Here is a 24,593-nt window from a genome sequence, read left to right on the forward strand (position 1 = left end):
TAGAATGGGTATTATGTAATGAGAAAGGATTAATTAGCAATCTTGTTGTGCGAGGCCCCGTGGGGAGGAGCGATCATAATATGATCGAATTCTTCATTAAAATGGAGAGTGAAGTAGTTGACTCAGAGACTAGGGTCCTGAATTTAAATAAAGGAAACTACGATGGTATGAGGCATGAGTTGGCTAGGATGGATTGGGGAACGTTACTTAAAGGGTTGGCGGTGGATAGGCAATGGCAAACATTTAAAGATCGCATGGATGAACTACAGAATTTGTTCATCCCTGTTTGGCATAAAAATAAAACAAAAAAGGTGACTCAACCATGGTTAACAAGGGAAATTAGGGATAGCATAAGATACAAGGAGAGGACATATAATTTGGCCAGAAAAAGCAGCAAACATAGAAACATAGAAGATAGGAGCAGGAGTAGGCCATTCGGCCCTTCGAGCCTGCTCCGCCATTCAACGAGATCATGGCTGATCATCCAAACCCTCGCACCCGGTCCCTACACCGACAGCCATCCCACCCAAGCGCTATCCCCGTAACCCCATAACCCCACGTATTTAATCCCCTCCTAACACTAAGGGCCAATTTTTTTTTTTTATCATGGCCAATCAACCTAACCCGCACATCTTTGGACTGTGGGAGGAAACCGGAGCACCCGGAGGAAACCCACGCAAACACGGGGAGAATGTCCAAACTCCACACAGACAACCTGAGGTCTGGGAGCAGTTTAGGATTCAGCAAAGGAGGACAAAGGGATTAATTAAGAGGGGGGAAATAGATTATGAGAGTAAGCTTGCAGGGAACATAAAAACTGACTGTAAAAGCTTCTATAGATATGTGAAGAGAAAAAGAAAAAGATTGGTGAAGTCAAGCGTAGGTCCCTTGCAGTCAGAATCAGGGGAATTTATAATGGGGAACAAAGAAATGGCAGACCAATTAAATACATACTTTGGTTCTGTCTTCACAAAGGAAGACACAAATAACCTCCCAAAGATGTCGGGGAACATAGGGTCTAATGAGAGGGAGGAATTGAATGAAATCAGTATTTGTAGGGAAATGGTGTTATAAAACTCATCATTCATCAAGAAACTACTCATGAAATAACTTTGGACGGCCAGCTGGTGGCGCCATCCAAGGAGTATAAATACTCGGGCGTGGGCCCAGCTTGCCAGGGACATTTTGTAAGACAAGGAACTAGTGAAGTACAACTAGACCGCCATGTTCTGAAACAAGTTGATTAAAGCCTTGCTTTATGCTCAAACCAAGTGTGTAGTGAGTTTTATTACGTCAATTTAATCAACTTGTTTCAGAACATGGAGGTCTAGTTATACTTCACTAGTTCCTTGTCTTACAAAATGTCCCGAGTATTTATACTCCTTGGACGGCGCCACCAGCTGGCCGTCCAGCGTTATTTCATGAGTAGTTTCTTGATGAATGATGAGATTTAAAACAAATGGTGTTAGGGAAATTGACGGGATTGAAGGTCGATAAATCCCTGGGGCTTGATAATCTACATCCTAGGGTACTTAAGGAAGTGGCCCTAGAAATAGTAGATGCATTGCTGGTCATCTTCCAAAATTCTATAGACTCTGGAACAGTTCCCATGGATTGGAGGATAGCTAATGTAACCCCACGATTTAAAAAGGGTGGTAGAGAGAAAACAGGGAATTATAGACTGGTAAGCCTGACATCGGTAGTAGGGAAAATGCTAGAGTCCATTATAAAAGATGTAATAGCAGAGCACTTGGAAAACAGTGACAGGATTGGACAAAGTCAACATGGATTTACAAAAGGTAAATCATGCTTGGCTAATCTACTGGAATTTTTTGAGGATGTAACTGGTAGAATAGATAAAGGAGAACCAGTGGATGTGGTGTATTTGGACTTTCAGAAGGCTTTCGATAAGGTCCCGCATAAGAGATTAGCGTACAAAGTTAAAGCACATGGGATTGGGAGTAAGGTACTGTCTTGGATAGAAAACTGGTTGGCTGACAGGAAGCAAAGAGTTGGAATAAACGGGTCATTTTCCAAGTGGCAGGCAGTGACTAGTGGGGTACCGCAGGGATCGGTGCTAGGACCCCAGCTATTCACAATATATATAAATGATCTAGACAAGGGAACTAGATGTAATATCTCCAAGTTTGCAGATGACACAAAGCTGGGTGTGCGTGTGTGCTGTGAGGCGGAGGCAGAGAAACTCCAGTATGATTTGGACAGGTTGGGTGATTATACTGCATTTGCTATGCATCTGCCCAATGTGGATAAATGCGAGGTTATCCACTTCGGTGGCAAAAACAGGAAGACAGATTATTATCTGAACGGCAATAGATTGGAAAAAGGGGAAGTGCAACGAGTTGTGGGTGTTCTTGTGCACCAGTCGCTGAAGGTAAGCATGCAGGTGCAGCAGGCGGTTAAGAAGGCAAATGGTATGTTGGCCTTCATAGCGAGAGGATTCGAGTACAGGAGCAAGGATGTCTTGCTGCAGTTGTACAGAGCCTTGGTGAGACCACACCTTGAGTATTGTGTGCAGTTTTGGTCGCCTTATCTGAGGAAGGATGTTCTTGTCATGGAGAGAGTGAAGCGAAGATTCACCAGACTGATACCTGGGATGGCAGGAATGACGTATGAGGAGAGATTGGGTCGATTAGGCTTATATTCGCTAGAGTTTAGAAGAATGAGAGGGGATCTCATTGAAACTTATAAAATTCTAACAGGACTAGACAGGCTAGATGCAGGAAGGATGTTCCCGATGGCGGTGGAGTCCAGAAACAGGGGTCATAGTCTAAGGATAAGGGGAAAGCCATTTAGGACTGAGATGGAGGAGGAATTTCTTCACCCAGAGAGTGATGAATCTGTGGAATTCTCTGCCACACAGGGCAGTTGAGGCCAGAAAATTAAATATATTCAAGAAGGAGTTGGATATATTTCTTAAGGCTAAAGGGATCAAGGGGTATGGGGAGAAAGCAGGGACCGGGTACTGAATTTGGATGATCAGCCATGATCGCATTGAATGGCGGAGCAGGCTCGGGGGGCCGAATGGCCTACTCCTGCTCCTATCTTCTATGTTTATCAATGATTTGGATGAGGGGACCAAATGTAATATATCCAAGTTTGCTGATGATACAAAGCTGGGTGGGAATGTAAGTTGTGAGGAGGATGCAAGGAGGCTTCAAGAGGATATAGATAGGCTAAGTGAGTGGGCAAGAACATGGCAAATGGAATATAATGTGGAGAAATGTGAAGTTATCCACTTTGGTAGGAAAAATAGAAAAGCAGAGTATTTTTTAAATGGTGAGAGATTGGGAAATGTTGGTGTTCAGAGGAACCTGGGTGTCCTTGTACACAAATCACGGAAAGTTAACATGCGGGTACAGCAAGCAATTAGGAAAGCAAATGGTATGTTGGCCTTTATTACAAGAGGATTTGAGTATAAGGGTAAAGGGGGAAAAATGGAGTCACACCCCCCTTGGGGCACTAACTTGCCCCCGTGGCTGAAATTCACCGGTAGCGCCCCAAGAGGGAATCGGGGTGCTACTGGAAGCACCTCTTAGGCCTATATTCTCGAGAGTTTAGAAGAATGAGAGGTGATCTCATTGAAACATACAAAATTCTTACAGGGCTTGACAGGGTAGATGCAGGGAGGATGTTTCCCCTGGCTGGGGATTCTAGAACCAGGGGTCACAGTCTCAGAATAAGGAGTCGGCCATTTAGGACTGAGATGAGGAGAAATTTCTTCACTCAGAGGGTGGTGAATCTTTGGAATTCTCTACCCCAGAGGGCTGTGGAGGCTCAGTCGTTGAGTATATTCAAGAAAGAGATCGACAGATTTTTGAAAATCAAGGGATATGGGGATAGTGCAGGAAAGTGGAGTTGAGGTAGAAGATCGGCCATGATCTTATTGAATGGCGGAGCAGGCTCGTAGGGCCAAATGGCCGACTCCTGTTCCTATTTCTTATGTTCTTATGACAAGCCACCATTATTAACAGAGTTCATAAACACCATTTTATGGGCCTGAATGTCAGTTCCAAAAGTGCCGGCAAATGTATCCTCATTGCAAGAACAGGAAGTCTTTGCACAGCCACTAATCTAATTCTGCATTAAATCAAGCACAATGTAACCTGTCTTGACACCTCAGTTATTTGCGTGAAACATACCTGTTCCAAATGTTTCCTTGTGTTCTCCTCTCCCGTATATGTGCCATAGGTTTATTTATGTACAAAATAACCCAGAATGAATGAAAAAGGAATTTTCAGATATTATAAGGTGGAGGGAAAGAACACCAGCAAACAGAATTAGACTATCAAATGGACAGTGATTATTATTTTTAAATCTTCGTTCACTTTTAGTGTACATTAATTATTAATAGTGGAGGAGGGGAAGAATCACATGCAAGACAAACCCAACTCTCACTGCTGCAGGCACAAGTCTGAACTCGTGTGGTTTGGCAATCCTCTCATGATAGATCTTATGCTGAAAATCAAGTCCTGAGATGCATACGCATTGTATTCATGACACCATCAGGCAGATGGTGATATAGGGTAAACATATTTGCCCCATGTAAAAAGGTACAGTTATGCCCAAGAAGTAGGGGGAGGCAGAGAGGGAGAAAAGTACCAGCATGCACTAGGGGGAGGGGAGTGCCTTGGAGAATTCGGCCGACCAGGGAGATTAGTGCCATTGTGTCACTATGACAACTGTATAATCAGTTTAAAAATAAGTTAATTATCAGATTTAGCAACAGAAATGAGAGAACATTTCTTTCATCTAGTGAACAAACAGCGAACCAGCTAAACATACTCATAAATGGAGGGAGATTGTGGACACCAGTCAAGCTGGGGTTCAAATCTAGGCCCCTCGCTGAATAAGCTCTACTATGAGAGCTACCTCACAGCATTTGAAACTTTACACATTTTTTTTTGGAAATCTGCAGGTGATCTTCAGTTCAATCAATTGTCAACCATCACCACATTTGCATGATATTCACCTTGACCTTTCTGTGCTAAATAAACAACCTGCTGGTTATTCCAATGTGCGACTTCCGACCAATATGCCTGGTGTCTATAATAATAAATTGGCCCCTTTTGATTTCTTTGTTGTGCGATGCGTAATTTTCTCTACTGCTGTTCTGTGCCGATGACTCATAGCTCACACGTTAGCTACAATCTTAATGTAGAGTCATACACTTCCTCCTCAGGGATTTTGGAAGGAAAGCAATAATTAACATGATATTTCAGAAAGAGTGATACATCAATTAAAAAAATTGGACTTGTTGCTTTTTAATAGTTTAATTACGATAAATGGAAGGATGTCACACTGTAAAGGGTAGAAGCAGCAGATAAGCACTAATAATACCAGTAAATTAAATTAAGAAAACAAAACCACTATAAAACCTCTGATAATGACTACAGGAATAATGTCAGCAGGGTTTAAGCTGCTTTAATTAAAATTGTCGAATGCTGAAGTGCATTGGGTTTGTTCAGCTAAACCTTTCTCATTTCCCCCTTCTCTCCTGATGGCGTTGACTCCTGTGAGGGACTAAGGTTCCACAAGCAGTGCCAGCTTTCTGGTACTTCCCCAAAAAGCACCACCACCAAAAACAAATTAATGGGTAATTCGTCTCATTTGCTATTTGTGCGGCCTTTCTGTGTGCAGATTGGCTGTCGTGTTCGCCTATATAACAATAATAATCACACTTCAAAAGTAATTAATTGGATGTGAACCATTTTGGAATGTTCTGAGGGTGCAAGAGGCGTGATATAAATGCAAGTTCACAGAATCACAGAATCTACAGTGCAGATAGAGGCCATTTCGGCCCATCGAGCCTGCACCGACACATATCCCACCCTATCCCCGTAACCCCATGTATTTAATCCCCTAACACTAAGGGTCAATTTATCATAGCCAAATCAACCTAACCTGCACATCTTTGGACTGTGGGAGGAAACCGGAGCACCCGGAGGAAACCCACGCAGACACAGGGAGAATGTGCAAACTCCACACAGACAGTCAGTCGCCCGAGGCCAGATTTGAACCCGGGTCCCTGGCGCTGTGAGGCAACAGTGCTAACCACTATGCCACCGTGCCCCCCTAAGAACCCTAATAAAGTTCTTTATTTCTTTCTTTTCTCAAGTCTTCACATTGGCAGGATGCATTTTCCAGCTGAGGTTACCTATTGGTGATAGAAATTAGCAGCTTTGGGTGACTTTTTTCCTCTTCCTAGCCAAGGGGTGCTGAAGCCAATTGTAGCACCCCTACTGCCACACTACCCAAGACCAACCAACAGCACAGACTATGGGTCAAACCTTGAGCCTTCTGGTCAGTATGGTTCAGTACCACACTGATCAGTGCCTCTACCCATTAAGCCATCAGGGTAGCTGGTAAAAAGACCCTATTAAATATGTAAGGAAACCGGAGATGTCTTCCCCTTTGCAACAATCACAAATTGTATTTGAATATCTTATTCTTAAAGTTATTTTCTTAGGGGTAAAAAGTCAGCGCCCGCGCGGCAGATTTTACCAGATAGCGCCCCGAGAGGGAGGAGGGGTGCTACTGGAAGTGCCCTGCGTCCCTCTTGGGGCGCTGCGAGCCAATATCACGGCACTGCGTGCCGCAGCACCATGCACTGCAGCACTTTGCGCCGCGGTACTGCAGGTGTTCCTCCCCTTATTAAAGGGGAGGGTCCTGGCGCAGCGCGTCCCAGTACCCAGCTGGGCCACCAGGGGTCAGGAGTGCCGGGCTCACGGAGAGCAGCCGGCACCCTCCGGGGGGGGGGTGGGGCTTCACGGGGGCCAGGGACAGCAACGGGGGCAGGTGCTGGCAGGCAGCCAGCAACAAAAATGCCCGCCCGCCACCTCCCCTTTAACTAGCGCCGCCCCGGCCGCAGGTAGGCCCCCCTGACCCCGGCGAACATAGCGTCTGGCGGTAAGTCGGGGGGGTGACACCCAATATTACAGCCGGGATGCGAGTGGGGCGCGGCGCACGGCGATGACGTCATCGCCGGCGGCGCAGCGCCACACGGCGCTAACGGTTAGCACCACCGATAACCTCCCGCTGAATTTCGCAGGAGGTGTTAGCGGTGCCACGTCCAGGCGCTAGTTGATTTGCACCCCGTTATTAAGGCGTTAACAGGAGGTGCAAATCAACCGAATTTAGCCCCCTTAGTTTTTCATTTACTTCATGTAATGCACCACCCTTGGGTGAGAGGGTGGTCTGGATAACTGCTGATGAGTCTCTGACAATATAACCTTTCTTCAGGAAGTGGGTGGAAGGAAGTGGCCCTTGGAATTTTTCCTCTGCAGGAAAGTGCCTAACATGTATTTGGAGGTTCTCTGAGTGTGTCAGAGATTAAGAACTCACCAATTGGGCAATATGGGCACCACACCCCATAATGCTACTACATGGCGCGGGAAATTCGTATTCCAGTGTGTTTCCCATCACATTAACATGTATTTTTAATAAGGTATTCCTTACCCTAAAAATGACAGCATTTCAAGAGTGAACAATAATCAGAATCAATATATTACAGTCTATAAAGCAAACATAATATAGGAACATTCCTATCCTAAATATTAAATGAATCACCATTTTAAAAATCTTTTACCCACCCCCTATCAAATGCGCAGGAATTAGCAGCAGTTGGCTGAAGACAATCTGCAGTGAAGATGCACAGAATTTTGTTATGTTCAATCTGTAACTAACAAATTGCTAATACAAAGCTGCTATATCAAAATGACAGCCCTGGAAATGAAGGGAGACAAATAGCACTTAGTTTATACTAAGTTACAAATGTAGAAATTGTCACAATATCCATGGCTCTGCTGTAAATAAAACTAGCACAGGATGAATTAATCACCATGGCGACTTTCCGCCAATTGCACTCATTTACAGGCCTTTGAGGAGGCTCTAAAAATTAAGCTGATTCTATTGGGTGCAAGGATACGAATAGGTACATTTTAAAAGCTTTTGAATTCAATCTTTTTTTATAATTTATTAAGAAACTGACTACTGTACCCCAATATAACTAACAAATGGTTCTATATATTTTTTTAAAGTAATTTTCAGTAATTTAAAATCGGGTTACTTACAGATGGAGAATTGACACTGAATAAAAATGCTTATTTTTTGTGATAAACCCATTTTCGCGCCCGGATCGCCAATTGCGCCCAAAGTGGAAAGTCTGCTCCGCCTCTGATTTTTCTGACCCCTTTTCTTTTGTAAATTGCTTTCTGCTCTCTAGGTCTCTTCTAGCATTCTCCAATCTGAGAGGATGAACACATGAACCCTTTCCAGTCCTACATCAATGGTGGAGCTCAGGTGTCTTTCAGTCTCATTCATTCTCTCAATTTAACAGCCCTCCTCCACCTGCCGCCCCCTCAAACAGAGGGTTGAGAACTTCGCATATGGGGAAACTGCAGGGAGATACTCACATGCTACCGCTCTGTACCACACTGAGCCACTCTGTAAATTCCAGCGAGAAAGGTTTGATAATTCATAATTATTTAAATGTATTGTGCATAGTGCACTTGTCTATTTACTGTATAAGACTTATTTATTAAAATCCTTCTATTAGATGCCCATGTAACCCCTTCATTATAAAACCACAGGATGATATTTGATTCAGTGCATTTAATCAAATCATTATTGCTATCTCAACAGCATTAAAATGTACAGCACATTCAAAGGCACAGTTCAAAGCAAGTGTCGATTAAACCAATTTCATTGTGAACAATAAGCCCATCCAAACTGAAATTGGATTTTCAAAAAAATATATTTTTGATAACTGCCTTCACATGAAGAAGAGTTTGATCTCTCCCTGATGAAATCATTAAAGTGCCAGTGTAAGAAGATGGAGAAGTCTGCCTACCCCCTACTCCACATGCCCCATTCATTTCCAGGGTGCATAGCTTTCACACAACGCTGCCAGTCAACATCAGTCAGGTTATCCATCGTTCCCAATCAGTCAAACTACAAAGAGCTGCACTGTGTAAAAGTCTTTAGTCAGTTGCTCAAACACCTCGCAGTCACACCAAATTGTAAACTATCAGTAAGTCAAACAAACACACACTAATCAGTACCAGTTTATCACTGACAAGACTTTTCAGCCACAACAATCGTTGTCACTCAGACAAAAGCATCATTGAGAGTTTAAAATCAGAGGCCTGAAATTCCTCAGGAGGGCTTTTGGGGGCGAATCTGAGGAGGGGAAGCACCTCCACCCTCCTGCCACCCTGTCCTAAATTGCATATAATTGATGGGGTTTTTGGAGCGACTGGGGTGCCTGCCCCAACTCGGGGGAGGGTGTTGGGATTTTACTGCAGTGCCTTGTCTCAACATGAATGGGGTCACGGGCTGCTGGATTGAAAAAAACTAATTTGAGTTGACACTTCCGTGTTTTCCCACTTTCCAGAATCCAATCAATCCCTTTAAAATGTAAAATTCCTCCCCCTGCCTCCCCTGCACCTAATAACGGTGGACGCCAGGATCACACAGGTGATGTCCCTTGCGCACAGCAATGTCAAGGGCGTGAGTGAGGGAAATATATTGTATGTACAGAAAACTTTGGCTTATCCGGAGGTTATATGTCCGGAATACTCGATCTAACGGCAAAAATCAGGAGCCATTTTCTATATGTTTTTTTAGTTCTCGTTGCTTTTTTTTTCCCAGTCAAGCACTGCAAGGTCTGTAGCTATAGCAACAGCTTCAGCTACAGATGCTTGCAGCTGCAGCCGATTGTTTTGAAGCTGTTGCTAAGCAACAGGGTTTGTTGATTCACACGGAGCTTCTCAGTTCTGTATGTTTAAACATTAACTCTGGTATGTCCGGCACTTATGATGTTACGGCACCAGCTCGGTCCCGTCAGTGCCGGATATCAGAAAGTTTCCTGTATGGTGTCATAATATGCCTGCCCAGATAGTGACACTGATACATTCTCAGGCCTGGAAAATATCGCCTCTTATTTTCCTGGCTCCCCTGATGGCCAAGTGAGTAAAAGGCAGCATTGAAGCTCTGACCACGCTCAATCAGCTCCGATGGACGGGTCATATTGTCCGCATGCCCGATAGAAGACTCCCAAAACAAGCGCTCTATTCGGAGCTCCGGCACGGCAAGAGAGCCCCAGGTGGGCAGAGGAAACGCTTCAAGGACACCCTCAAAGCCTCCTTGAAAAAGTGTAACATCCCCACCGATACCTGGGAATCCCTGGCCCAAGACCGCACAAAGTGGAGGAGAAGCATCCGGGAAGGCGCCGAACACCTCGAGTCTCTTCGCCGGGAGCAAGCGGAAGCCAAGCGCAGGCAGCGCAAGGAGCGCACGTCAACCCAAGCACCCCACCCACCCGCCCCTTCAACCACCGTCTGCCCCACCTGTGACAGAGACTGTAGGTCCCGCATTGGACTCATCAGTCACCTGCGAACTCATTTTTAATGTGGTAGCAAGTCATCCTCGGTTCCGAGGGACTGCCTAAGAAGAAGAAAAGTCACGGTCTGCTCCAGCACTGACCCATCCAGACCAGCAGGAGTCAGTCTGTGCTGAATTAGATGCTCTCAGGGTGGCAGTTGACAGGTGGCGGGGGGGTTGGACTCAGTGATATATTAAAAAAAAGTGGTGTCAGGAAAATAAATTTTAAAAATCTGCATTTTAGCAGCTTATATGTTATATTTAACTTCTTCAGGAACAAACACTAAATAAACATACTTCAGTAACCATCAGTTCATCTTAAAATATCGGCCTCATTTGCAACCGAGAATGGGAGAAAGTGCCATGTGACTGATTGGGTCTGACAGCCTCCGGTTGCCCCCTTCAAATGCTCTGCATAGTTCTACCAGCGTTCAGCAAAATACCAGTGGGAAAAAAAAGATAATTTTTCTAATGAACACTCGCAGTCAGCTTACAACCCTAATGATTGGCATGAATGTATCTAGGCTCGCACATGAAGAATGGCCACTTGGGCAGAGCGCTGAAGGGCTGATTGCAACCATGGAACCATAGCCTAGTATTAGTCAGCACCTCTAGGAGAAGGGGGCAGAAAAGGCAACAAAAAAAAACTGAGAGGGGGAGATTTTGGGGGGTATTTTGTTATTTTTCTAACTTGGCCTTACTTTTGTTTCAAAACCTTGTTCTAGTTGGTAATTGGTGTTGATGAATTCTCTGGTAATCCATAGTGAATCCACTGGCAACCCATTGGCTTTAGCACTAGAATATCAGACCATAAGGTCATACATTTGAACCACATTCTTTACTGCTATTTCAATTTGTCTGCCCTTGGAGTTTTTCTGGGAACTTGACAAACTTATTATGATGCTCTTGCCCTGCCTCAGCACAGCTTCTGCTGAATTGGCATCAACGGCAGTCTGAGAGACATCTGCACTCTGAAACTTTCCATCCTTCTGATGAAGAAAGAGATATGTTACATAAATCACAGAAATCTAGCTGTGAATTTATAATGTCTCTGGTGTATCCAGAATGTAGGGTCAACAGAAACTCTGTATGGAGTGGAGGTATTTTTAATTGTTGTTAAATGACATTAGTTGAGTTTCCCATCTGCTTTATGTGGACTCTATACCCAGAGAATTACAGGCAGTGAACTCTGTTAATTACTTTGAATGAAGATATAGCACCTCGATTTGCATTTCAAATTAAACAAGATGCTTTGCGCCTGTTCCAGTTATTCTACTGAGTTAGCTGATCTCAATTGGGATAGAACATAAGAACATAAGAAATAGGAGCAGGAGTTGGCCCCTCGAGCCTGCTCCGCCATTCAATGAGATCATGGCTGATCTGATCTTGGCCTCAACTCCACTTCCCTGCCCGCTCCCCATAACCCTCGACTCCCTTACCGTTCAAAAATCTGTCTATTTCCACCTTAAATATATACAATGACCCAGCCGCCACGGCTCTCTGGGGAAGAGAATTCCAAAGATTCACCACCCTCTGAGAGAAGAAATTCCTCCTCATTCCCGATTTAAATGGGCGACCCCTTATTCTGAAATTATGTCCCCTAGTTCTAGATTCCCCCATGAGGGGAAACATCCTCTCTGCATCTACCCTGTCAAGCCCCTTCAGAATCTTGTATGTTTCAATAAGATCCCCTCTCATTCTTCAAAACTCCAATGAGTATAGGCCCAACCTGCTCAACCTTTCTTCATAAGACAACCCCTCCATCTCAGGAATCAACCTCGTGAACCTTCTCTGAACTGCCTCCAATGCAAGTATATCTTTCCTTAAGTAAGGAGACCAAAACTGTACGCAGTACTCCAGGTGTGCTCTCACCAACGCCCTGTACGGTTGTAACAGGACTTCCCTACTTTTATACTCCATTCCCTTTGCAGTAAAAGCCAACATTCCATTTGCCTTCCTAATTACTCGTTGTACGTGCATGCTAACATTTTGTAATTCATGTACAAGGACCCCCAGATCCCTCTGTACCTCAGCATTTTGTAATCTCTCCCCATTTAAATAATAATTTGCTTTTTTATTTTTCCTACCAAAGTGGATAACTTTGCATTTTCCCACATTAAACTCCATCTGCCAGATTTTTGCCCACTCACTTAACCTATCTATATCCCTTTGGAGATTCTTTGTGTCCTCCACACAATTTGCTTTCCCACCTATCTTTGTCTCATCAGCAAATTTGGCTACATTACATTTGGTCCCTTCATCCAAGTCATTAATATAGATTGTAAATAGTTCAGGCCCCAGCACTGATCCCTGCGGCACCCCACACAGTTTGCCAACCTGAAAATGACCCATTTATCCCAACTCTCTGTTTTCTGTTAGTTAGCCAATCCTCTATCCATGCTAATATATTACCCCCAAACCTGTGAGCTCTTATCTTGTGTAGTAACCTTTTATGTGGCACCTTATCGAATGCCTTTTGGAAATCCAAATACACCATATCTACTGGTTCCCCTTTATCCACCCTGCTCATTACATCCTCAAAGAACTCCAGCAAATTTGTCAAACATGATTTCGCTTTCATAAAACCATGCTGACTCTGCTCAACTATATTATGATTTTCTAAATGTCCTGCTACCACTTCCTTAATGATGGACTCCAGCATTTTGGGGGGGCACGGTGGCATAGTGGTTAGCACTGTTGCCTCACAGCGCCAGGGACCCGGGTTCAAATCTGGCCTCGGGCGACTGACTGTCTGTGTGGAGTTTGCACATTCTCCCTGTGTCTGCGTGGGTTTCCTCCGGGTGCTCCGGTTTCCTCCCACAGTCCAAAGATGTGCAGGTTAGGTTGATTTGGCTATGATAAATTGATCCTTAGTGTTAGGGGATTGGATGCGTGGGGTTGCGGGGATGGGGTGGGATATGTGTCGGTGCGGGCTCGATGGGCCGAAATGCCCTCTATCTGCACTGTAGATTCTGTGATTTTCCCAATGACAGATGTTAGGCTAACTGGTCGATAGTTGCCTGCTTTCTGTCTCCCTCCTTTCTTAAATAGGGATGTTGAGTAGGCTTTACAATTGGCCTCAGCTCCCTTGGGCTGGCGAGGTGGATTCCTAATCCTGTCTGGTATCTAGCTATCCCTGCTGGAAAGCATGTTCATGTGGACGCCAATTGAGCACAGGATCAGGCTCGGCTATGAGTAGCCCCACCTACGAATAACCTGTCGACGCTCATTGACCAGACGCCCCATAATCGTTGTGTTCCACAATGAGCTGACAAACACCAGAAAATCTGTCATCGCACAGAGGTCTGAAGTTGTGTATTTGCAGCGGCCGCCCCACAAGTCTCTTCTGTTTTATGTTCTTTGGAGATGGGTTTCTTGTTGTCAAATAGTGGGAAGGAGAAAGTCTCTTTGGACTCTTCAGGGAGGGTTCACCAGTTATCCAGTTGATAATTGAACAGGAACCCTTTCTACCAGATTTCTGGCCCCATAGCGATCTTCCATTATCACTTTCAAAATAAGACAGTAATGACAGAGATCAAACATCATTATTGCAATAGTAATGCTGGATGCTAGTAACACCAGCATGTTAGTGCCATCCAGAGTTGCTAGAGCTGGTGGGGGCCTTTAAGCGGCAGCAAGTACAAGAGGTCTGCAACAGGAGGGATTCTATGCAATCCTCTGGTGCACTCCCGGGCACCAATAAAATATTGAAATTAGATTGCAGCCGGAAATTTGCTGTTTGTGAGGAAAGTCTAGGCCTTCCTCTCCAAACCAGACAGAATCCACTTGGGAAGTTCGTGAAGGGTTAAACAGGGAAAAAAAATACGCCAGTAATAAAATGTTCATACTTATTCATTAACTGATGCTACTTAAAGCAAATATAAGTCATGAATGGTGGTGGCAATTAAACGACTAACGGAAGGAGGAGGCTCCATGAATATCCCCATCCTGGGCAGAGCCCAGCAAGTGAGTGCAAAAGACAAAGCTGAAGTGTTTGCAACCATCTTCAGCCAGAAGTGCCGAGTGGATAATCCATCATGGCCTCCTCCTGAGGTCCCCACCATCACAGAAGCCAGTCTTCAATTCGATTGGCTCCATGTGATATCAAGAAACGGCTGAGCACACTGGATACAGCAAAAGCTATGGGCCCCGATAACATCCCGGCTGTCGTGCTGAACACTTGTGTTCCAGAACTAACCGTGCCTCTCGCCAAGCTGCTCCAGTAAAGCTACAACACTGGCATCTACCCAACAAGGTGGAAAACTGCCCACGTATCTCCTGTCCACAAAAAGCAGGACAAATCCAATCCGGCCAATTACCGCCCCATCAGTCTACTTTCAATCATTAGCAAAGCGATGGAAAGTGTGTCGACAGTGCTATCAAGCAGCACTTACTCGCCAATAACCTGCTCACCGATCCTCAATTTGGGTTCTGCCAGGACTACTCAGCTCCAGACCTCACTACAGCCTTGGTCCAAACATGGGCAAAACAGCTGAATTCCAGAGGAGAGGTGAGAGTGACTGCCCCTGACATCAAGGCAGCATTTGACCAAGTGTGGCATCAAGGAGACCTAGTAAAATTGAAGTCAATGGGAATCAGGGGGAAAACTCTCCACTGGTTGGAGTCATACCTAGCACAAAGGAAGATGGTTGTGGTTGCTGGAGGCCAATCATCTCAGCCCCAGGACCTCACTGCAGGAGTTCCTCAGGGCAGTGTCCTAGGCCCAACCATTTTCAGCTGCTTCATCAATGACCTGCACCCCCATCATAAGGTTAAAAGTGGGAATATTTGCTGATGATTGCACAGTGTTCAGTTCCATTCGCAATTCTTCAGATAATGAAGCAGTCTATGCCCACATGCAGCAAGACCTGGATGACATCCAGGCTTGGGCTGATATGTGGCAAGTAACATTCGCACCGCAGAAGTACCAGGCAATGACTATCTCCAACAAGAGAGAGTTTAACCAGAGTTGATGTTCAACGGCATCACCATCACCGAATCCCCCACCATCAACATCCTGGGGGGTCACCATTGGCCAGAAACTTAACTGAACCAGCCACATAAATGATGTTGCCACAAGAGCAGGTCAGAGGCTGGATATCCTGCTATGAGTGTCTCACCTCCTGACTCCCCAAAGCCTTTCCACCATCTACAAGGCACAAGTAAGGAGCGTGATGGGATACTCTCCACTTGCCTGGATGAGTGCAGCTCCAACAACACTTAAGAAACTTGACACCATCCAGGACAAAGCAGCCCATTTGATTGGCACCCCATCCACCACCTTAAACATTCACTCCCTCCACCAAAGGCACACCGTGGCTGCAGTGTGTACCATCTACAAGATGTACAGTATCAACTCACCAAAGCTTCTATGACAGCATCTCCCAAACCATGACCTCTACCACCTAGAAGGACAAGGGCAGCAGGTGTATGGGAACACCATCACCTCCTAGTTCCCCTCTAAGTCACACACCATCCTGACTTGGAAATATATCGCCGTTCCTTAATCGTCACTGGGTCAAAATCCTGGAACTCTCTCCCTAACAGCACTGTGGGAGTACCTTCACCACGGACTGGAGCGGTTCAAGAAGGCGGCTCACCACCACCTTCTCTAGGGCAATTAGAGATGGACAATAAATGCTGGCCTTGCCAGCGATGCCCACATCCCAAGAACGAATAAAAAAATAGTTTTTCCATTTGCTTGAAAGCAGCACTGATAAACCACCATGTCTCTCTACATAACATCAGTCATCGAACTCCAAAAAAGCATTTCACTGCGTGAAGCACTTTGAAACATTTCAACAACATGGTAAAGCACTAAAAGCTAGTATTTCTTTATATTCCAATAAAAGAAATTGCAAATTTAATTTCACCTGGCATAAAACCAACGAGGAGGATACATACTGGTTTCGTGTATCCTGGAGAAATCCATTCCGCTGATATGTAGGTTTATGTTAGTTAGCAGGTAACCCTCCCTCCATTTCCTCCTTCCCTACCTAATTTGTGGGCAGTAGTGTAATGGTTTTAAAACATTACACACACTGAAAGCATGATCTGCATTTCAGAGCTCAGTGTCTCCCATTTTACTGGTCAGGAGGATGAGAGATATGAGACCACTTGGGTAGGGTACCAGTTAAGCTACCAGAACTCATGGAACTGTGCGTCAGCCTGAGTCAGTCAGTGCCTTCCAGAGAGAAAAAAACTCCCTCGTAAGAAGTCATTAAAACCTTCTGCTTCCAGCACAGACCTGTAATATTCACCATTTAGGGCACTGAAGCTCAAAGGTTAAACGTGCTATTTGCATACACAGCCTTCAGTGGTATAGACCTGGGAGCAGATTATTCACTCGTCTTCTCAGTCAGAGAAGGGCAAGAGTAAAATAGAAGGGTAGAGGCCACCGGACAAGAAGAAGCTAAGGATAAGTAAAGAACAATGCTCTTCAATAGCTCAGTGTGTAATGGCTCTGTATCACATGGTGTGTCACTAGCAATTAGTCAGCTCTTATCAGCTGGGGCAATGTCAGAGGCATACAATAAGCTTCAGTGGGTAGTGGAGAATATAGGGTCAGAGTCAGCCAGAGCTCCCACAACTGATTGCTACCCTGTAACTCCCACAGGCAAAGTGCACACGTAGTAATGACAGGATTAGATTCAGCTTGCTGTTTCCTTATGATGACCATCTTTTCCCAGGCCATAAACCACCCATAAGTATGTTATTTAAATAAGGCTGCGGGCATGCACAAAATGGTCTATTCATGCATAGTCATTTTCTGCATGCTTGATCGGATCAGTTTTCATGTGTGTGCCCCCAGACAGTTTTGAACAGTTTCTTTCCCACAAATACAGTATGGGAAATGTCCGTTTTCCCATCTAGTTTTCATTTCTGAGAAATACCAGACTGCCATTCTCTGAAAGCACACTGCCCACCTCCAAACTAGTGCCCTCCCAAGCTCGAATAACCTGCCACCACTCACCATCCAGACTCACAGTCAAGTTACTGGGACGGCGTTGGTGCCGGTTGAAGCAAACTTCAGGACAAGGCATGGCCTTCAGGGCCGGAGTGGAAAAAGGGGAAGCAAAAGAAGTGATTGCTTGGCCAGTGTTCTACATTGCTGCAGGGTTTACTTAACAGGGAGGATTAGTCAAAGGGGATGATTTGGTTGCTACTACAGTACTGCCAGTAATTCTTTTTCTCTGATCTAAAGCTTTATTTGTAGTCATAGGATGTAATTAGTAATATCCCACATAAAATTAATTTTAAAAACTGCGTATTTGTACATTTTTAAATAAATTATGTAATGTTTAGAACAGAGGAGGTTATGTTATCGGAACTGGACCTCGTTACACAAAAAAATAAGTAAAACAATACTGGTGAATAGAATATGCAAGTAACAGCAATTAGTGGCCATGTATACATGAGCCTGGAGTAAAAGCAGCTGCCTATTACAGAATACAGAATTACAGAATACAAGGGGACTGTTCCTATGGCTTGCACAGTAGAGACCCTCATCCATATTCAGACCTACTAGTGAACACTGCAAGCATTATTGTAATGACAGCGTCCCTTACGCAGGTGTTAATATTCAGCATTTCAGATTGCCTTTACAACTTCTCTTTCTGGGCTGAAGTGGTAGATTTCTTTTCGCCTCTAATTTTCTCCCCACGTCTGCTGAAAACGCTGACTTGCTGCGGTAAGATTCCACAGAAGCCAGCCATCCTCATTTGCTTTCACCTATGGGATTAGGGGCTTGAATCCGGCCCAGATGCGTGGGATGAAAGTTTCTTTTATTTACAATCTGCATGGCTTGTAATGAAAAACAAGCAGACCCAGTCGATGCACAGCCATCTGTTACACGTTTCTGATCTCAGCCATGCTGCTGTGGGGGAAAAGGGAAAAAAAGAAATGTTGGAGGGAAGGAGTCGTCAGCAGGCCACCCTCACTGATTTCCAAACTGATGACTCGAGGCGAGTGTAGGAGGTGAGCTTGGAATAGGTTCTCCATCTGCCCTTTTTGCCAAGGAGACAAATACAAAAGAGGCAGAAGCACAGACAGCAATTTATTGGTATTATTAACAACTCCTCACCCAGGTAGCAAATCTTCATTTGTGAGGTTATATTAGTGAACTGTTAGCAGATTATTCAACTGTGGAACACATTACCTTCAAACTAAACTTTATTCTCACCTCTTGTCCACATAAGCACACTTTCCAGCAGGAGTCACTGAATAGTAATCAGGAGCATGAAATAACAACAGAAAATGCTGGAAAAACTCAGCAGGCCAGCCAACATCCGTGGAGAGGAATTAGAGTCAACGTTTCGGGTCAAAACCCTTTATCAAGACTAAAGAGGCACAGGGAATGAAATAGATTAAGAGGCCCGGCTGGGAGAGAACAAAAGAGAAGAGACATTAAGAGGTATTCAAAACGAGACGAGATGGTGATAGGACTAGTGGAGACAAAAGACGGCTCTAGATTAGGTGTGAAATGCGCTGACAGAATGGGAGACAGCTGCCATGTGGGAGAGAGAAAAAAAAGGGGGGGTGGGGGGAAAGGCCAAAACAAAGGTGTGGATAAAAAATATAAGTAAAAATGTAATAGGGGCCGAGGTTATGATCTGAAATTGTTGAACTCGATATTGAGTCCGGAAGGCTGTAAAGTGCCTAATCGGAAGATGAGGTGCTGTTCCTCGAGTTTACGTTGAGCTTCCGTGGAACAATGCAAGAGGCCGAGGATGGTGAGGTCCGAGTGGGAATGGGGCGGTGAATTAAAATGACAGGCGACCGGAAGCTCAGGGTCACCCTTACGGACTGAACGGAGGTGTTCCGCAAAGCAGTCACCCAATCTGCGTTTGGTCTCCCCAATCTTCCCTTTGCTATCACATCAGGAGCATGAACCCTGGCTGATTTTCCTCACTCCCTAGCCCAGAGTTGCTGAGGCTAATTGCAGGAACCCTATTACGATAGCAAAATAGCACTCCAGGTGAAACAGCGATTTACTTGTACTTCTCGCAATCTAGTATACTGTATTCGCTGCTCATGATGTGGTCTCCTCTACATTGGGGAGACCAAATGCAGATTGGGTGACCGCTTTGCGGAACACCTCCGTTCAGTCCGTAAGGGTGACCCCGAGCTTCCGGTCGCCTGTCATTTTAATTCACCGCTCCATTCCCACTCGGACCTCACCGTCCTTGGCCTCTTGTATTGTTCCACGGAAGCTCAACGTAAACTCGAGGAACAGCACCTCATCTTCCGATTAGGCACTCTGCAGCCTTCCGGACTCAATATCGAGTTCAACAATTTCAGATCATAAGCTCGGCCCCCATTTCATTTTTTCTTGTAATTTTTCCACTCCTTTCCCCCCCCCCCTTTCCTTCTGTTTCTCTCTCACACCTGGCAGCTATCTTTTGCCCTGCCAGTACACTTTACACATAATCTCAGCCTATTACCATCTCGTCTAGCTTCTAATCTCTTTTACTTCTTTTGTTTCTTTTATTCTTTTGTCCGATCACAGCCCTACCTTCGATCTAGTTTCTTTTCTTTCCAGTTTTGAAGAAGGGTTCGACCCGAAACGTCAACTCAAATTTCTCTCCACGGATGTTGCCTGACCTGCTGAGTTTTTCCAGCATTTTCTGTTGTTATTGCAGGAACCCTATTGTTCGGCTAGCTGCAATAATGAAGTGTTTCGAGAGACTGGTCCTGGCTCACATCAAAGCCAGTGTTCCCGCCTCTCTTGACCAACACCAGTTTGCCTATCATGCAAACAGATCAATGGAGGATGCAATCACAACTGTTCTACACTCTGCACTGAATCACTTAGATGGTAAAGAGACCTACATCAGAATGCTGTTCATAGACTACAGCTCAGCATTCAACACTATCGTCCCCAACAAGCTGGCCACCAAACTCCACACTCTTGGCCTGAACACTTCCCTCTGCAACTGGACCCTGGACTTCCTAACAAACAGACCCCAGTCTGTCAAATTAGGTAACCACACCTCCCCCCCCCTGACCCTGAACACGGGGGCCCCACAAGGATGTGTGCTGAGCCCCCTCCTCTACTCCCTCTTCACCCACGACTGTGTGGCTGTTCATGGTTCCAACACCATCATCAAGTTTGCGGATGATACCACGGTAGTAGGCCAGATCACCAACAACGATGAGTCAGCCTACAGGGAGGAGGTCCAGCATCTCGTGAAGTGGTGCGCCGATAACAGCCTGGCCCTTAACATCAAGAAAACCAAAGAAATCATTGTGGACTTCAGGAAGTCTAAAGGCGGAAGTCACACCCCCATCCACATCAATGGGGCTGTGGTGGAAAGGGTGGACAGCTTTAAGTTCCTCGGAGTCCACATCACGGAAGACCTCTCCTGGTCCCTCAATACCTCCTCTCTGGTGAAGAAGGCCCAGCAGCGCCTATATTTCCTAAGGAGGCTGAAGGGATGTAACCTGTCACCCCTGATCCTCTCTAACTTTTACCGCTGCACAATAGAGAGCATCCTGACGAACTGTATCACAGTATGGTATGGCAGCTGTAGCTACTATGACCGGAAAGCCCTGCAGCCGGTAGTCAAAACTGCCCAACGCATTACCGGCACCCGGCTACCGACCATAGAGCACATATACCAGAAACGCTGTTTACGGAGGTCACGGTCCATCATCAAAGACCCTACTCACCCCAGCCACAGTCTGTTCGCCCTCCTGCCATCTGGGAGACGCTACAGATGCATTCGCACCCGTACGACCAGATTTAGGAACAGCTTCTTTCCCAGGGCTGTCATCCTACTGAACTCCACAAATAAACTCTAAAGCCTGCACATCTGCCAATGCACTTTATTATGGTTATGTTTATGTTAATGTATTACAAGCCAAATGTATGTTGAATGTTTAAATGTCTTAATCTAAATGTAAACTCTCGGGAGCCGCAAGCCTACATTTCGTTGTACTGCACTTGTGCACTAACAATGACAATAAAGTTGATTATGATTATGATGATTATTGTAGAATTTCCTATTCTGTATGACTCAGTTCCACACTGGGGAATGTACTTACCTACTGAACAACTGGTGGGGAGGGGCGGGGGGGGGGAGGGTAGCTGCAGTTGTATTTCTGTACTATATGAATTACTAATACCTCAGCATTAAGAAATTTATTGAACACTTTTGCAGCTGTGAAAGTGCAAGAAGACCGTGGTGCCAATGCAGAGTGCTGGAATGTGAACTCTCATTTGTTACGAGTTTCTGATCTCAGCCATGCTGCTACGGGGAAAGAGGGAAAAAATGTTGGAGGGAAGGAGTTGTCAGCAGGCCACCCTCACTGATTTCCACTCGAGATGAGTGTAGGAGGTGAGCTGGGAATAGGTTCTCCATCTGTCCCTTTTGCCACATTCAGTGCATGGGCCAAGGAAACACACACAAAAAAGGCAGAAGCACAGACAGCAGAGTTATTGGCATTATTAACAACACCAGCATTTGTACGTCAGTCTCAGACTGACATTTATATAACAGATGTGATACAAAAATCTTAGCAACACGTAATTGAACAATAATGAACTTATGGTGACACAGCAGGTGGTTACTGAGGACAGGCAGCTTAATGGAAGGTGCAGTGGTCTCATCTTCAATCAACCTGCCTCTCAATTACATAGCTCTCATCCCTCCCACACACCTATTCATTCTCAATTCCTCTTAGTAACATTGCCTGTTTTCTGGGGCACAATGGAGCTGATCTCAAGATTCGACTACACTGCATGTTGTAAAAGCATGGAGATCACTAACCACATAACAGCAACCTTCGTACAAAAGACTGAAAATAAAAGATAAAGAACAAAATGCAACTGTTCCTTCATAACTTAAATACCATCCTTGGAATACTAGAACACTTTATATTGTGAAATATGCTTCCTTAGCCTTTAAAGGTTAATGTATTATCAATGTGATCAAGAAAATACCACAGGTGCTGAAATGTTGTAATGTTGTGCTATCAATACATTGATCAAGTGAATTTAATTTTCATCCAAGTGACTGACAGCCACAGGCTATTCAGCTGTGCAAGGTCCCATATTGCAAGTAGCACATCTTTAAGGTTACTCAACAAAATTTGTTTGCACTGTACACATAACTAGGAGAAAATTACTTACTTGAAAATGTTAGGGGCTGCTCAGCAACCTCACACACCTGGCCATTCAAATATATCCTTTTAGCACAGACGTCAAATGCAGCAGCTACCTTTGCTATATGCTGATTCTATTTTATCGGCAAGGCTGATCCTGATCTCCCTGTGTTTGCACTCTCTGGCTCTGCTGCTCGTTCCCCAGGGGACCCATATCATCACTCCCAGCAGGATGTAACATAGCACCTGTTAAACCGCACTGGGAAGGGGTCAACTTACAGCCCGTCAAATTCACGCCGTTTCTCAGGCAATCCCTTAACTGATTTTATTATCTCCGTTTATTTCTGAACATGTATAAATGATTAAAATCTCACAGGGCAGGCCAATGTAGTTGTGTAAAACAGATTCACCAAGACTATCGCTGAGTGTTAGTTGTAAGAAACCTTCCCAAACACACAAGCCGTAATCAACTGTTTAATTACGAAATGTATGCTGTAAAATTACTTCAGTACTGTACTCAAATTGTCTCCAATTACAAAAAGGTTTTGATTTGGATTACTCAATGGATGGTATATTTGTTTAAAAGCTGTGAGGCAGTTACATTTTGATTTGTATATGCTACAAACTTATATTCGCTGCTCACGGTGCACTCTCCTCGATACTGGACGACCAGTTTGCCAAACATTCTATTTTATCAGCAAGGCTGATCCTGATCTCCCTATGCCCTTTCCTATCACTGTAACCTCCTGCAGCCCAACAACTCTCTGAGATGTCTGTGCTCCTCCAATTCTGGCCTCTTGCGCATCCCCAATTTCCATCGCCCCACCATTGGTGGCAGTGCCTTCAGCTGCCTAGGTCCTAAGCTCTGGAATTTCCTCCTTAAATCTCTCTACCTCTCTCTCCTCTTTTAGGACCCTCCTTAAAACCTACCTCTTGACCAACTGTCCTTATATCTCACTATGTGGCTCAGTGTCAAAGTTTGTCTGATAGCACTTCAGTTAAGCACCTTAGGATAGTGGTGTCTGTCTGTCTGTCCGGGCATCACTCAAAAGTTATAGAGCGTACCTACACATATGTTATATCAAAAGAAAGGTTATGATTAGGAGGGTGTCCTAGGCATATTTACTTTTTGGCCAGACAAAAATTGTTCGGACAGTAGACAAAAAACGTTCAAAATTCCGCTCATTAGTGGTTGGCCAATCATACGGGGGAAATCCGCTCATTAGCATTGAGTGACGTGAAGGTTGACCAATCCTACGGGGGGAGCGTGCGTCATGGCGTGTGTGGGCGGGGCCTAATCTTTCAAACTGCCGTTAATTCGGCCATCTTTACCTCAGCTTTTACTTTTATTCACATTTTAACAGCTGCCACCTTCCTGTTCTATATGGCTTAATGCCAGATCATGTAGTGCAGTTGTCTTCTTAGCTATGGGGTGCTTAAAAACCTGAACTTTAATACAGGGAACTAAGGAAAAGAACAAATTAATTCAGTTTTAAATAGTATTTAGGAACAGTTAGAAATGAAGTGATCCATTTCAAGTATGAAGGAACTCAGTTGTCTTCCAGGGAAGGTCTCCCCACCTTGTGGAGCTGGAGGCCCCAGCCGGGGACTCGGGCTTTCCCCCCCTCGGCCCGGTCCCCGGCTCCGTTTGCGGCCAGGGACTCGGGCTTTCCCCCCCTCGGCCTGGTCCTCAGCTCCGTTTGCGGCCAGGGACTCGGGCTTTCCCCCACTCAGCCCGGTCCCGGGGCTCGGCTCCGTTTGCGGCCGGGGACTAGGGCTTTCCCCCCCTCGGCCCGGTCCCGGGGCTCGGCTCCGTTTGCGCCCGCGGGCCGGGGACTCGGCCTTTCCCCCCCTCGGCCCAGTCCTGGGGCTCGGCTCAGTGTCCGGGCCTGAGGCGCTAGGGAGGGAGAGGGGAGGGAGGGAGAGGGGAGGGAGGGAGAGGGGAGGGAAGGACAGAGAGGAAAGCAGGGAGAGACAGGGGGAGGGAGAGAGCGAGGGGGAGGGAGGGAGAGAGGCAGGGAGAGGAGAGGGGGAGAGGGAGAGAGAGGAGGAGGGGAGGGAGGGAGAGAGAGGGAGGGAGGGAGAGA

Source organism: Somniosus microcephalus, chromosome 18 (assembly GCF_052327205.1).
Source record: "Somniosus microcephalus isolate GS21.2 chromosome 18, FLI_Smic_1.0, whole genome shotgun sequence".
NCBI lineage: Eukaryota > Metazoa > Chordata > Chondrichthyes > Squaliformes > Somniosidae > Somniosus > Somniosus microcephalus.